This window comes from Eublepharis macularius, chromosome 2 (assembly GCF_028583425.1).
Source record: "Eublepharis macularius isolate TG4126 chromosome 2, MPM_Emac_v1.0, whole genome shotgun sequence".
Classification (NCBI taxonomy): domain Eukaryota; kingdom Metazoa; phylum Chordata; class Lepidosauria; order Squamata; family Eublepharidae; genus Eublepharis; species Eublepharis macularius.
The window spans coordinates 123361014-123377114 of NC_072791.1; positions in this window are offsets into that span (position 1 = coordinate 123361014).

Here is a 16101-nt window from a genome sequence, read left to right on the forward strand (position 1 = left end):
ACACCATGGAACAGGCTGGAATGGGCATTATAGAAATGATAACTCCACAAAAAACACTGGGATGCATTAAAGACACTGCAGACCAACATTTGAGAAATGAAATCACTGAACTGGCATGCTTTTATTAACCCTTTCCTTGCCAAAATGCTTCCAGAACACGATGGAACAGGCCAAAATGGACACTAAAGAAATGATAGTATCACAAGAAACAGCATGAAACATTAAAGACGAAGTGGTCTGGAGTAGGGTTACCAACAGATCTGAAGAAAAATGTCTTGTCCTTTTAATCGAGGAAATGGGCAGTTGAAACTATTCATGGTATGGAATGGCCAGGAGCCACTTAAAGACAGGCTATATGTTTATACAAATATGAAGTGTAAGCTTGTTTGCAAATATCAAGTGTACCCTTGTTTGGAACTAAACACGGACGTTATAATCCAGCCAAACTAGCCAACAACTCTTCCACTTGCTCAGACATTGCACAAAAACTGTCTGAACGATGGGGTTCCCAAGTTCCATAAAAAGGTAGGAATGAGCTATGGGTGAATTCTGGAAAGGATAGTTTGCCAGATTTTCAGGAGGGGAGAGCAATGGAGAATTGGATCAGAACAGCAGGCAGCAGGGTTTTCTGCAGTGGCTCGGGGCTGAAATTGCACCCAGACCATGTTTTCAGCTCTCCCCCCCAATTGCCTGGGGGTAGCCTGGGGCTTAAAACACGGCTTCCGGCCGATAGAGCTCACTTGGCTGGAGGTTCCAACTAACAATCAAAACTAGATGTCCTATTAATATATATAATTAATATATATAATCAACCAAACAGAGGAAACTGCTTTAACCATTGATCAATTGATCAATTTAAGCATTGACCACTTCAATCGGTGGGTCAAAATGAAGGTGATGGGAAAGGTGTGTGTGTGAACATTGAACAGTGGATGATTGTGAACAAAATGAGTAATGCAAAAATTGACGACACTTTGGTTGGAAAGCTGCATGAGACGTTGGTATTTGAAGAGGGATTTGACTAAAGCGCCAATATTTTATTTATTTATATTTCAATTTATATACCGCCCATTCCCAGGGGCTCTGGGCGGTGAACAGTTAAAATCGATAAAAACAAGGACTAAAATCAATATACAAACAATAAAACAAATTAACAAAGTGCAGTGGTGGGGAGAACCCTCCCCCACCCCAAAGGTGGGAGGCCGACATGGCACTGCCCCCTTCAATCACCAAACGCCTGGTGGAACAGCTCTGTCTTACAGGCCCGGCGGAACGATAATATGTCTCGCTGGGCCCGGGTTTCCATTGACAGAGCGTTCCACCAGGCTGGGGCCAGGACTGAAAAGGCCCTGGCCCTGGTTGAAGCGAGGCGGGCTTCCTTAGGGCCGGGGACCACAAGTAAATATTTATTCGCTGATCGAAGCGATCTCCAGGGAACGTACAGGGAGAGGGGGTCCTGAAGATATGCCAGTCCCAACCCGCTCAGGGCTTTAAAGGTAAGAACCAACACTTTGAACCTGATTCGGAATTCAACCGGAAGCCAGTGCAGCTGGCGCAGAACAGGTGTGATGTGTGACTGGTAAGGTATACCAGTCAGGACCCGTGCCGCCGCATTCTGGACCAGTTGTAGTTTCCGGATAAGGCCAGGGGTAGCCCAGCGTAGAGTGAGTTACAGTAATCTAGCCTGGAGGTGACCGTTGCATGGAACGCTTGGAGAGACATTTCAAGCATACAGCGGAGAACAGCAGAGCTGATATGAAGAGCAGGAGACTGTGTAAGGTTGCCAGCCTCCAGGTGGGGGTGAACAGAGACAGGATCCTCCAGTGAAATCTGGAAAACAAGAAGTGGACCGGAGCTAAGGGCATCACCAAACCCCACAAATTATTGAAGGAAAAAAATTACTGAAATAAATGTATACATTTTTAAAATAACTCAATATTTATGTGTAAAGTGACCAAACTCTCGGGAAAGCCAGAGCAAATTCACACCCCTTAACCCCACTGGCCCGCCTCAGCTGTCTGGCTGGGAAGTCCCCACCAAGCAGTTGAAGCTGGGGTTTAAATGCCCCTTTCTGTGCCACTGCGCAGCACAATGATGTCACTTCCCAGAAGTGATGTCCCAGAAGTGATGTCATCGCACAGCCCCAGGAACAGCAGTGCAGTGTAGTGGCATGGTAGCTATCTCCTGTGGGGAGTTGCCCCAGGTGCTCGCAACTGCTACCCTGAGTTCCACCACCTGTTTCCCCAGAAAAAAAGCCCTGGTGGGAAGTATTAAAGGCCCTGATGAACAGCATTTTAGAAATGAAAAGATGGAAATATCATGCTTTTATTAACCACCAGAAGAGCACAAAACTGGCCGGAACGGGCACTAAAGAAATGCTAGTATCAAAAGAAACAGTGGGAAAAATTAAAGACACCGGAGAACAATATATTAGAAATGAGAACGGGGTAATGTTTTAATTTTTATTAACCTCTTTCCAAACTAAAGTCTTTTTCTATAAACAAAATAAAAAATACTTTATTAGAACCGTTTCTAAGGCATACCTAATAGACATTGTACATTGTAGTAGATGGCAGTGATGAACCAAGCTACAAAAAGTTTCACAGAACACACATTCCATTACCAATTCAACTCACTGGTTTTGTGCAAAAACAGCTTGGGAATGGATTTTTCGTGTCTACACCAACCAAATTCGTAGGAGCAACAGAACTAATAGTGCAACCCACCACAAAAATCCCAAAGAATACCCTTTCTGCTACCCTTTTCAGGCAATGTGCTATTTTGCCAAAAGATAAGGTGGAAAGGACACTTCCCCTTAGTACACACCTGCCACAATGACAGGTGCCACAGGACTCTTCATATACAGTTAAATTTCATCCATAGCTTCTCTGGATCTTGAGAGAAAGGAGAGAAAGTTCGTGTTTTTTTCTGTTTTTAATTTTCATTTTTCTGCATTTTAAAGTTTGTTTTAAGGTATGTTAAAGTTTCTTTTTGATGTTTTCGACTGTTGGCTGCCTTGGGGACCCAACATTTTGTAGACAGACAACACTGAAATATTTTAAATAAATAAATAATAGTACCCCATAGACCAGTGGCCCAGAGGGCAAGCAGACTTCTCCCAGCAGCATCTGTTTGTAAGCTCCCTTCCAGAAAGGATTCAAACCAGTCTAGCATAGCACCAATCAGGGCCACCTCTGCCATGTGGTTCTGAAAGATTGTTACCCAAAAGGCTACTGAGGGAAATGACACAGGGGAATGGGGATGGAGGGGAGGGAGAAACCTGGGCTTGCTGCCTCCAGATAACCCTGCAAACATAGTGAGTAATTAATCAAACAAAAGCATTTACAATGGGGAATTAACCAGACACAACACTTAAGGATCCCCTGGTGATGCAGTAGAGTCATTGCTTGACAGCTGTGGTCAAATGGCTGAAAGGAAACAAATTGAAATTCAACCCAGGTAAAATGCTGGTTGGGAAGGTAGAGATTTTGAAAACATTGTGCTTCCCATCTTCAATGGGGTTCAGTTGACCCTAACTGACTCAGAGTCTCTTCATCAAGTGCAGGGAGAAGCAATGTTAACCGGAAAGCATGGTTTAAAAAGACAGAGCTGGCAGAGATCACTCCTCAGAGGGTTTGTTAATTTCATCTTTGCCTCAAGTCTCTGTCAGTTTCATCTCTCTGTTTCTGTCTTTTTAAACCCCCCTTCCTGGCTAACGTTGCATCTCCTGCGTCTTCACGTGTCAGATGTCTCGTGTAGAGAGACTCTCAATTAAGAGACAAGGAGTTATACTGAATCCAGCACTATAGTTAGAAAAGCAAGTTAATGCAGCTGCAAAAAAGGCCTTCTCCCAAAAAAGGCCTTCTCTTCTTCAGGCTAGCCTGGACATAGACTAGCATACCTTGACACAGCCAACCTGGCCACCTGGATTCATGCCACGGTAATATCAAGACTAAACTACTGTAATGCACTCTATATAGGAGACCAGCTGCTGCAGAACACTGCAGCTCATTTACTAGCAGGAGCTAGGCAGAGCATGCACATTACTCCCATTCTGCAGTCAGACCACTAGCTGCCCATCAGTTACCAGGCTCAGTTCAAGGTTTTGACTATCACATGGCCTTGGCCCCTCATATCTGCAGGACCCCCTCTTCTCCTGTGTTCCACCGTGACAGCTTTGCTCACTTGAACAGGACCTTCTTTAGATACCATGGGGGAGGGAGGGAGAAAGCAGCCATGTCTCTAGGGCTGTAAAGCCTGAATTCCTTTGTTCTTTCTGTATGTGAGAAGCCTTTTTCTTCTGCATATGCGACTGGGGAGGGTGTGTGTGTAAAAATGCCCTGGGTCCATTTGGGGGGTTCACCGACCCACAGTTGGCAAAGCAGTGGGTAAAGATGACCCCATTTGTACATGTCATCTACCGACATCTTTGTGGCTGTATGGCAGACAGATCTGTCTTTGGGATATTCATTTCTGTATGGCCCAACTACCTTGTTCCAGGTTACAGTGTTAGCAAATACAAATGCTGTGCTGTTACAGGATGACATCAACAATATCAAAAGGCACTGAGAAGTACAGAAAGACAAACCGGGATGCAGTCTCCCAACCAGAGGACCAGTGCAGAACATTCATCAGGGCAACCAAGGATGTTTGTCTGCCACAATGAGGGCAACAATCAGACTGAAATGGATCATCTTTATGACTTAGCAACAGAGGTGGACAGGTTTGCCAAAACAGTCATGGAAAATGGCTCTTCACTTCCACTGGTTCCATCCCTCTTCCAGCAACACCGCCTCATCTGGTGGAGGTATACCAGTGAATGGGCTAATATGCAAGTACAAGCAAACAGCGGCAGCCAGCACCCCAGTGAAGTCAAGGACTACTGCTGCCTGTCATCCTTGGTTCATCCTTGCCTCATCCTTGCCTCACTTGCCTCATCATTGCCTCATCATTGGTCTTCTGTGGCTGGTGTCTCTGGTCAAGGGTGATCACTGATGGGGAAGTGAGGCAAAGACAAGCCCAGTGTACAAGACAGGTACCCTTATTGGCACTCCTGGCTGCCTGGTCTCTGATGTGTGTTTGTGTGGAGAAGTTGTATCCTCCTAAGCCGCCATCCCATGGGAAATTTTCTCCTGGAGCCTTAAGTGCAAACCTACTCCTGCTTAGAAGCCCTTTATCTGTTATATTTTAGTGTATTACATTTGCTACTCCACCATTCTCAGCCTCCCCAGTTCTATGATTGCTGACTCCTGCTTGTACCTGGAGATTTGGCGGTGAAACCTGAGGAAGGCATGGTTTAGGAAGGGTATGTTGTCATAGAGGCCCCCTCCAAAGCAGCCATTTTCCCCAGGGGAATTGATCTAGGAATCAGCTGTAATTTAAGAATTCCAGGCCCCACATGGAGGTTGGCAACCTTGCCTAGTCACCTGTTCTTCAAATCAGCTCTGCTCTTCTCCCCTGTATGCTTGAGCCGTCTCTCCAAATGCCTATTGACACTTTAGTCAAATCCCTCTTCAAATACCAATGCTTCATGCAGCTTTCCAACCAAAGTGTCGTCAATTTTTGCATTACTCATTTTGTTCACAATCATCCACTGTTCAATGTTCATATACACACCTTTTCCATCACTTTCATTTTGACCCACTGATTGAATTGGTCTAAGGGGAGCAATACTTCCCACTTTTTTTGTTGTACTAACATTTATTTAGTGCCCATTATGGTCTGTTCTCTGGTGTTTGGGTGGGGACATTTTGTTAGGGAATGGGTTAATAAAAGCATGATATTTCCATGTTTTCATTTCTAAAATACTGTTCTACAGTGTCTTTAATGCTTCCCACTTTTTTGTGGTCCCATCATTTCTTTAGTGACTGTTCCAGCCTGTTTTGGAAACATTTTGGTAGGGAAAGGTTTAATAAAAGCATGCCAGTTCAATGTTTTCATTTCTAAAATATTGTTTTCAGGTATCCTTAATGCTTCCCACTGTTTTTTATGATAATAGCATTTCTTTTAGTGCCCGTTCTGGCCTGTTCCATGGTGTTCCATGAGCATTTTGGCAGAGAAAGGTTTCATAAAAGCATGGTATTTCCATGTTTTCAGTTCTAAAATATTATTCTCCAGTGTCTTTAACACATCCCACTGTTTTTTGTAGTACCACTATTTGTTTAATGCCCGTTCATGCCCCGTTCAGACTTGTTCTGGCTTTTACCCCTTCCCCCACCTGCCTCATATAGGTTATTTAGAGTCAAACCTGACAAGTTGCTTGAAGTTCCATGATTTGATCACTGGCGTGTTTTTTCTGTAAATAACAGCAGGTGACCCAGCTGAGATTGAAATCACAACACTCCAGAGAGGTGTTCGGCGTGGCTTATCTAGTAAAAACAAAAAGGCCAATTCTGCCTGCCATATTCCTAACAAAAAAGACCACTCTTCCCCAAGCTGATATTTGCCCTATTGGGAAAAGCAGGTACCATGCAAGAGTTAGTTATTAGAACCAGACAATTTTGATCTCTTAAGGTGCTAGTGGACTCAGATCCTGTTGTTCTACTACAGACCAACACGGCTACCTATCTGAAACTAGTATCAGAATAAAATGTGTTCCAATTGCTGCTGGAGAATTGTTAGCATTTCTGTTTTCAGAAGGCTACCATGGATCTCTGTGCGGAATGTGTTGAGTGAAGAGCAGATTTTGCCTCACTTCAGTTGAGACTCTGCCACTTTCCTTTATCTTCATAAGCAAATGGTTCTCACTGAGTTCTGTGGAAGAATGTTATAAAATAGCAAGGTTGATGAAATGAGAAGGGGGAATTTGCTCTTCTTGCCTGTAGTTCAGTAATGTCTGTAGCAGCATGGAGATTTTGTCCCTTCCTCAACTGTGTTGTAGCCTTTTCCTTTTCCTCACAGAATCTAATTGAAGATACCCACTTCAATGAGATGAAGGGGAGATAACAATCATGAAAATCGCTGATGGGCAGGTAAAATCTGATGCTAGACCAGGGAGCTGGTTTGCCAAGATGGTAACAAAAACAAATCAGTAGGGCAATATTAATGGAATTTGTTATATTTTGTTCCACACTAGAAAAAGAGCCAAGCACATAATGTTTGCTCCTAGAAGATCCAGCATTTATTTTTCTCTTAAGTGTGATCACATAGTTTCTAGTGTATCTAATAATTGCAGCTAGATGCATGCCCCAGGGAAAGCAGCTTATTCCCTCATCCAAGTCTAGAGAGATTGCTCTACTCAGATTGCTAAGAGGAACCTGCAAAGCTCTTATGTATTCCAGGCATGCTAGATCACTGAAAAAGGAGAATCTGGATATTTCATTGTTCCTTTGATAGTAGTAGAATTGTTTCTGTAGTTACCTCCTGTCAGAATACTGAGGGACTATGAGCTCTAGTGAAATACAATGAACTGTGTTAGTTACATGACAGGTCAGGATCATGTTACTGTAACCACCAGATCACATATCTTTTACCTAGTGTTGTGATTTCTTATGAGATTTCTTTTGAAATCTGCAGAACAGAACTTGCTAGGAGAATGGGGAATGATCTCTTTATGATCTCAGTCTTTCCAACTGGAATTTCAAGTGTTTCTAAGAAGTTCTCACCTATAACAGCATTCTGCAGGTAAGACGTGAAACATTTAGGATTTAAACCTTGGTGTGTGCGAGGCTTGCTGCTGACTTCCATGGGCTGTGGTTCAGATACTAGTGACGTGTATAGCAGCTCATAAATTCTAGTGTTTGAATCATAATCTAAAGTACATTCTTTATCTATCTAGCAGCATCAATTGTATTTGCATGTATTTCATTAATTCAGTTTGTTAGGTTACAATTGTGTATCTGCAGTGCCATTGTCTCTTATGTGACTATTTATTATTTGTTTATATCCTGCCTTTTTGTTCAAGAACATCAATTGTGGCTAATAGATATTAAAACAACAACAATAATAAATATGTGCTTACATACCACTCTTCTGGACTGATTAGTGCCATACTCAGGGCAGTTAACAAAGTCAAGGTTATTATTATCAACCCCACAATACAATTGGGGAGCTGGGGCTGAGAGGAGTGGCTTACCCAAGGCTACTTACTGAACTCATGGCAGTGGTGGAATCAGACCAGCAGTGTGCTGGCTCAGAGCCCAGCCACTTAACCAGTATGCTAAAGCAGCTCTCCTTCCTAATAAAAATACAAGTATTAAATAGTCAGCCAATAATGAATAAAACTACCAGGAGGGATTATGGAATCTTTAGATCACTGAGAGCGGAACTACAAGTGACAAAAGGCACAGATTGGACTCTTGTCAGCTTCCCTCAAGTTTTGATGGGAAATGTAGGCAGCTTGGTGGAATGTTGGACAAGTGACAGTTGAAAAGTCCATTAGACAGCAGTCAGAGAGCCAAGCTGCAAGACTAGGATGCCTACATTTCCCATCAAAACTTGAGGGAAGCTGACAAGTGTCCAACCTGTGCCTTTTGTCACTTGAAGTTCTGCTCTTAGAGCAGAACCACAAGTGACAAAAGGCACAGATTGGACACTTGTCTGCTTCCCTCAAGTTTTGATGGGAAATGTAGGCAGCTTGGCGGAATGTTGGACAAGTGACAGTTGAAAAGTCCATTGGACAGCAGTCAGAGAGTGAAGCTGCGAGACCAGGATGCCTACATTTCCCATCAAAACTTGAGGGAAGCAGACAAGTGTCCAATCTGTGCCTTTTGTCACTTGTGGTTCTGCTCTTAGATGTACTTTCAAAAGATGGTGATACTATGTTCTGCTAAAGGTGCCACAGGGAAACAATGCAGGATTCTTTGAATAAACGGGTAAGCTTAGGCTGCAGAGAGGTGTAAAGGAGAGCTCCCAGTGTGTCCCTTAGTAACTGAAGAGTCCTTTCTCCCTTTCTCTGGATACTAAAGTCTTGAAGCCCCACTTGCAGCAATTGTAATTGAACTTTAAGATGTGAAATGTCTGAAGTTTTCTAAGACAAATATTAGCAATATGCTGTTCTTTCTTGGCTGTTTACATAAATGTCTCTCTTTCACCAAACTGCCCATTCACTTTTGTGCTTCTAGTTATTTATGGGGGCAATGTCATGTAGTCTCTTGCCATGTTGCCTAGTACATGGCCATCTTGAGATATGTATTCTGTTGCTGGGGCTTATATATGCCTGATGGCATATATATGGTTTGAGTGGATTCTCAGTTAATTGGGATCCTGTCTTCTGATGAGATTGTGGTAGCATATTCAGCTTGAGCTTTCCAGTGAGTCCAATGGCATGTTCTAACAAGTTACCTCTTTGGCAGATAATTTTGTTTGAGTGCATAGGAACTAACTTCTGAGTGAAAAAGAGTAAGATGCTGACTAAGCTTGCTAAATCTCCACTACACCCACTCAGCCCATCTTTGCCTACTGTAGCAGTTATACCAGTGTTGTATAATTCTGATGCAACAGTGTGATTCCATTACTCTGCTGTAATGTTTTGTCCCATCGGTGTAAAGGATTTAGTAGTAATCTTACCCCAGACTCCAGGCACAACTTGAGGATAGGATCACACTCTAACTCTGCCTTGGACTGTGGTCCTACTATATTATTAGGAGTGTGTCTGGGCTTGCTCTCTGGTTTTCCCCAGAGCAGTTGCAAGCACTGAGTCCTCAAGATACTTTTTAAATTAAAGAGCAGGTTAGGTTGTTCAATACTATGTGTGATTATGAGTATCTGGTGTCCAAGTATTTGGCATATCTGGAGGATGGCATTGATCAGTAGTGACCTATTTAAATTCATCTAGTAGTCAGCTCAGAAAAATGCCTCTTAACTATCTTCCAAATGATTTTGTGGAGTGGAGTTTTTTAAAAAAGTGTTGCTAATTCTGTATATCACATCTTCTATTATTATAAATCAGAAAGGATTATAGTTTCCAGGAGAAATGACAAGGGAAAGAATCAATCAACAGCATTATTCTCATAGGCCCATGAAAGGCACCAGGTGCAAACCTCTAATTAATGTTAGCAATATGAGGAGGAAAGAAAACACATCTGAATCTCATTTAAATGCTGCTGCTGTGTGCTGGACGTTTAAGTGAATGAGCTGACTAGGTAGGCCAAAATATAGTCTTTTTACTCAGTTGACTGGCACAATCCAAGCAAAAAGTTGCTCAGATATGTATTTGACATGAAATTGATGGCACCATCTAGCCAGATGGTTTGATTCCACAGCTGTGACAAACTGTATGCAGGATCATAGATTAAAATTTTGGAACTCAGGGACAGGTTCCAGTTGGAACTCAGGGACAGTTTAGCCAAGGGTGGAAGGGGCATTTGTCCTGGTTATCAGGCATGCAGGAAGTTCTGAACAATCAGTCGTGAAAGTGGGAGAAGGGAGGAAACCAGTGGAAAGAGTGGGGAGAGGAGGATAGCTAAGTGTCATTGTATGTAAAAGAAAGCCTCTGCTGTGGAGCAGGAGGAATAAAAAGGCCCCAGGTGGGAAGGATGTAAGGGTGTTTTCGGATTTATTTATTCACTTCATTTATATCCCATCCTCTTAAGTTGATTTTTGTGTAAATTGGCATATTATGCAGCTATAGGACCAAAATGTACAGACTGAGTGTATGGTTTCTCTTCTATGTTCTATCTTGCATCAACAGTATTCACACATTTTATTTATTGATTAAAACATTTCTATGCCACATTTCTACCCAAATAGGAAGCAAATGTTTCTAACCAAGGCAGCAAATGACAAAAAATTTCAGTATTAAAACATCAAGACATTAAAACAGCATTTAAAATATAAGTGCATATAAAATATTTAAACAATTCAATAAAACATGTAAACATACCCATTGTATGTGACATCCTCAAAGGTGTGAAGCATCTTGGGTGAAAACATGGATCCAGGAGTCTGTCTGGAACACCTTGAGTGAAAGAATTCTATTGGGGGGATTCATTTATCCTTTATTCTTGCTATCTAACTAGCATACTATCTGCCAGAAGTTTTACAAAGATGCCCATGAATTCATCTGACAGCATAATGACAGCAGAAAATTCCAAGAGAGGATTCTATCGTTCTGAAGATCTCTAGTGCTCAGAAAAGGAGAAGAACTTGAAAAAAGAAATAGGCCTGGGATGGAGATAGAGGAGGAAAGAAGCTGCTGTATATATAGAAGGAGAAAGTTTACTTGTTGACATTGTGAAGTATCCTATGAGTTTTGCTTTTTGATGGTCAGTTAGAGTAATATGGGAGATGTCCTGACTGAGTAGACATGGACACGGACAGAAAAAAACCTGAATATGGTGTTCGTTGTTCGTTGCCATCCATGAACAACGAACATTGACGAACATGATCCTGTTCACGAACATGTCCATTGTTGGTTGTTCGTGGGGGCCAGCAGGCTCTCCTCCAGCCATCAAGATCCCTACTGCATCACTCCCAGAAACCCTACCTGAGCAGGCAGCAGGAAATGTACCAATAATAAATAATAGCTTGTCCCCAGAGCCTGGCAGCAGCCCTGGAACTTGAAGGAGTAGATCTCTATCCCACCACACACAAAGAAAATTCAAGCTCCAATGCACTCACCCTGTCTCTCTAACAGCAGCTGTCTCTCCCTGAAAGCCAGAGCTGGGAGCCCCCCTCCCCCCATGTCTTTTCCTCTTGTAACAAATTTGGAGCTCCAGTCCATACTTGGAAGGAAGACCTGACTATCAAGACAAATTGGGCTTAGATTGGGGATTCCAGGGCAACAGCAGGAGTTCAGACAGAGTTCAGACAATCCCTGCCTGAGTTGCCATGGGAATTGATTGCAGGTGCCAGACTGTCTGGCTTGACAAACAGCAACTAACGAGGCTTGCAACAACCACCTGTTCGTTTAGAATGGGGTCTCTTGAACAGCTTGTTCGCGAACAGCAGATTGGGCTGTTCATGGCTTTTTTTAGTTCGTATTGCTGATCATGCCCATCTCTAGTCCTGAGCCCCCCAGCAGGTCCAATAGGGCCTCCAGGGGTGATTTCAGCTTGATAAAATGGTACTGGAGATGGGGACAAGGAGTCTCTCCCATCCACATCATGCTCCTGAGCTGAATCAGGCCTATAGCACTTTGGAACTTAGTTCCCTGATGTAATTGTCTTTCTATAAGACGGGCCAGTTTCTTGCACCCTTTAGTAAAATACCAGGTAGATATGTCTTTTGTTTTTTGTTTAGTTTCTGCATGGTAACAAAGTATTAGAAAGTAGGTTCAGTCGACTAGGTTTGCTGGCTCTTGAAAGTAGAGTTTTTGTTTGTTTTAAATGAAAGCCAGAATGTCATGCTGGCCAAAACTTAACCATCATAGCCAACAAAAGCCCTACTCATTACAAGGGAGATATTAACTATTGCAGAACCTGTCACCATTGTAGAAGTTTAAAAAGTAGAATTATAATTATATTGTCTATCTGCATATTACAGATTCTGGATTACAGCGATTAAAGGACAACTGTTTTGTTTAAGCCTCTCCTAAGGCAAGTGATGCAATGTATTACATGTGTGGCTGTCTGAAACCCTTTAGTTTTAATTAGACAGACCTTGAGGTATGAGACATACCGTTATTAACTGTGCCAATAAGAACACTGATTGAGGTATAAATAAAGTATCACAAACACATTGCATATATGTGAAAGTTTGTCAAATCAGAATGCATCAAGAATTATGTCATCAAGCATTTTGTCTTTAAAAATGCTTCTTTATGTCCCCTAATTGGGCCTCGGAGAAAATATGAATCGTAACCAAGGGTTGTGAACAATTGGCTAATGCTCTTTGAGAGTAATTATCCCAACATTTGCTCAGAGCAAGAAAGATCAAGCAAGAGATGATATATTCAAATAGTTGCATGTTCTAGGTGTGATACTCAGATCTGAGTACTGATGCCATAGCAGTGCAGTCCAAATCCCAATCCAGATGTTGGACACTACTCCTGTTTGACAAGTATAGGCAGCCATAGGCAGAATAACCTTTGTAGCTCTTTGGCACCCATAGGTGTAATGACGCTTCCTATAACTGTGACAAATTCAATAGCTCAGCTAACAGATGAGTGGCTCAATCTCATGGCTGGGCAGGGGTTTGAATCCTGATCCTGGTCTATTCCATAATGCCAGGAGACATGTTGGAATGATCAATTTCAGGGCACTGAAAATTCATTTATTTTATTTGTTTTTTGCCACGATTGTAAAATTAAAAAATAACAGAGATATAAGAAAATGATTCAGAGACATAAACTATTTAACCAACCCTACATCTGAGCTTTTCTTTACATTTAAATCTGGGCAGAATGTGACAAGAATTGGAAACTCTGGGAGGATCCAGACTCCATAACAAATATGTAGGCTTTATCCCTTGAGATGTAATCTCTCTTTAACCCAGTTACGCCAGTAGATAATCAAAATCCGAAAGGATTCTTACAAAGGATATTATGGTTAGGATGGTTGGCATTCTTTCTCTGATATGGGTCCGGTGATCAAAAGGCTAAATAAATTATCAGTTAATCATTGAGCTCCATTCACAGCATTGATGCTGAGACATTAAAACTATTTGTGGTGGTAGTCCAGAGACTATTTTCCCACCTTTTGTTTTATCACTGCAATATGAACCACTTTGTACATCTGTAGCATGGTGTTTTGCTGAAGTTTCTATTTTCATTTGAAACTTAAGGCATATATATGCATTAGAGAACAGTTTTAATAAATTATTCCCTCTCACCAGAGGCCCCTGGGAATTGCAATTTTGATAAGGAGCCAGTGATTGCACTGTTACCAAATTACAGTTCATGTGATTGTGTGAAGCTGTGATAGTTAAACTGATGAAAGTTTGCAGAGCTGCAGCCTGAGACACACCACAAGGACATACACAAAATGCTTGATTAGAACAGACATGGTGCCTCTGTTGCCTAGTGTCAGTTTGCTTGAATCAGCCCCAGAATTTTGTACTCCTTACCCCTCTCCTCGGAGCCCTGTAAGGTTATAATGCTTCTAGAACCTTTGTTTCCGGGCCTTTCTCTCAAGGCTTTTATGGGCATTTGCAGTACAACCTTATGCTGATTTCAATGGGCTTAGACTTGGGTAACTATGCATAGGATTGCACAGTCAGTGACCCAATTCTGAGATGTGGTACACAAGAGCCTCCTGATAAGAGCTGTCACCATTTTGTGTGACTAGGGCAACACATTTATTTTCCAGTTGTTACCCAAATAGGGAGTCTCCTATTTAGTTGGGGGAAATTTGCTTAAAGGAGAAAAAACAAGAGGGGGTAAATGGGATTCTCCACCAATGTATACAGGGATTTTTCCCTTAAGAGAACTCTTGAAATAAACCAGCCAGGTGTTTAGCTGGAAAGATTTTAATTAAAAGAGAAATAAAAGGGCAGTCATACAAACACGCACAGAACACATACAGAACACACACAAGGCTAACTGAGAGGAAATCAGGGAGAAGAGGGGAGAAAGCAATTTCAGGGAAGGCTATAATTACCAGTTTCAAAGATGGAGGTCTGCAGAAACAGCAGTGAAATGACTAGCATTTCACAGAGAGAAGATCCAAATGGTGTCTGTACAGGTCCCAAAATGCACGCTCGTTCGCTCGCTCACTCTCTGGTGGCTAGGGACTCCAGATATAGGGCAAAATGCTCCCTGGGGCACTGACATTTTGTGGCATTTGAGAGCCAGTTTGCTGTAGTAGTTAAGAGTGCGGGACTCTAATATGGACAGCCGGGTTTGATTCCCCACTCCTCCACTTGAAGCCAGCAGGATGACCTTGGGCTAGTCACAGCTCTCTGGAGCTCTCTCAGCCCCACCCACCTCACAGGGTGTTTGTTGTGGGGATAATAATAACATACTTTGTAAACTGCTCTGAGTGGGCATTAAGTTGTCCTGAAGGGTGGTATATAAATCGAATGTTGTTGTTATTATTATTTTGCCCCCCAAACAATGACTTGATGGGCTTTTCAGAAGTGGATAATAGTGTAAATGGTGCTTGATGACCCTGTGAGTACTGGATGGGAAAAGCTACCAGGATTGGTGAATAGCGTTAAGTGTTGCTTAATTATGGTAAATCAGTGAGGGGAAGTGAAGCCCAGGTGTGGATGAGGTTAGTCAAAAGTTTCTTGGGAGACCCATTGTCCTAAATTATGTGTTTCTCTGGGGCATGTAGGAAGCCATTAGTCAGTTAGCTGCTCTAACTCCTTTCTAAAAAATTGTCTCAGGCTGTTACCTGGCCAGCACCCATTTCGTTTCATTTTAGGCCAAGCCGTGTCTTGTGCTTAAACTGCCCCTCAGTGGGGGAAGGGATCTGATTGCTAACACAGCCTTGGTATGAGTGAATGCACCATTTGATTGCCAGCACTGTAACGCCCAAACATGTCTGTAAAGTAGCTACCATATGGGGTGGGGGATACCTGAAATATTTCTAAATTAAAATTGTGTCTTCTATACACTAATGTGGCTGTAGCTTTTCATAACGAAAAGGAGAAGGAAAATTGCTAGATTTCTGTTGTCAGTCAAAGCAATATTATTCAGGACTAGTTTGACACAACACATGCACAAACTTAATAATACCTACCTGTTACCAAGTGTTGCTTCACCCTATATTTTCAATATAGTTTTTCAGTGGGAGTTTAGTTTTGTCTTTAGGATCCCTTGAAAGCTCAGCACCAGCCATGATGTTTTAGGAGTTACTATTAAGGGTAACATAAAACTAAACTAAAGCATTACTTGGAAGTATGGCTTTAAGGTTTCCTATTAGAATCATCTGTGATTTCTAAAGCGATGTGCTGTGGTGTCATATGTAGAAGACTGTGGACTCAAGCCAAAATAAACCAAAAGGGGAGAAGTAAACCTTTAAGAAGTGTATCCTGTCTGTGTCTGCATCTTTAATTAAAATTATATTTTAAAAAATTAAACGAGATGGAGGCATACTAGTACTTTTAAGAATGAAAGAGCTATTTTTTGTAGATCTTAAGAAGTATCCTCATTTAGTCATAGTAATAACACCAGAACTGAATCTGGTCTATTGGTTTTCAGACGCTGTTGTTTGAGTTACAGAATTCCATGTTGGATTGCTTTTTAGATCCACTGATTGCATCATTCTTCATACGTAC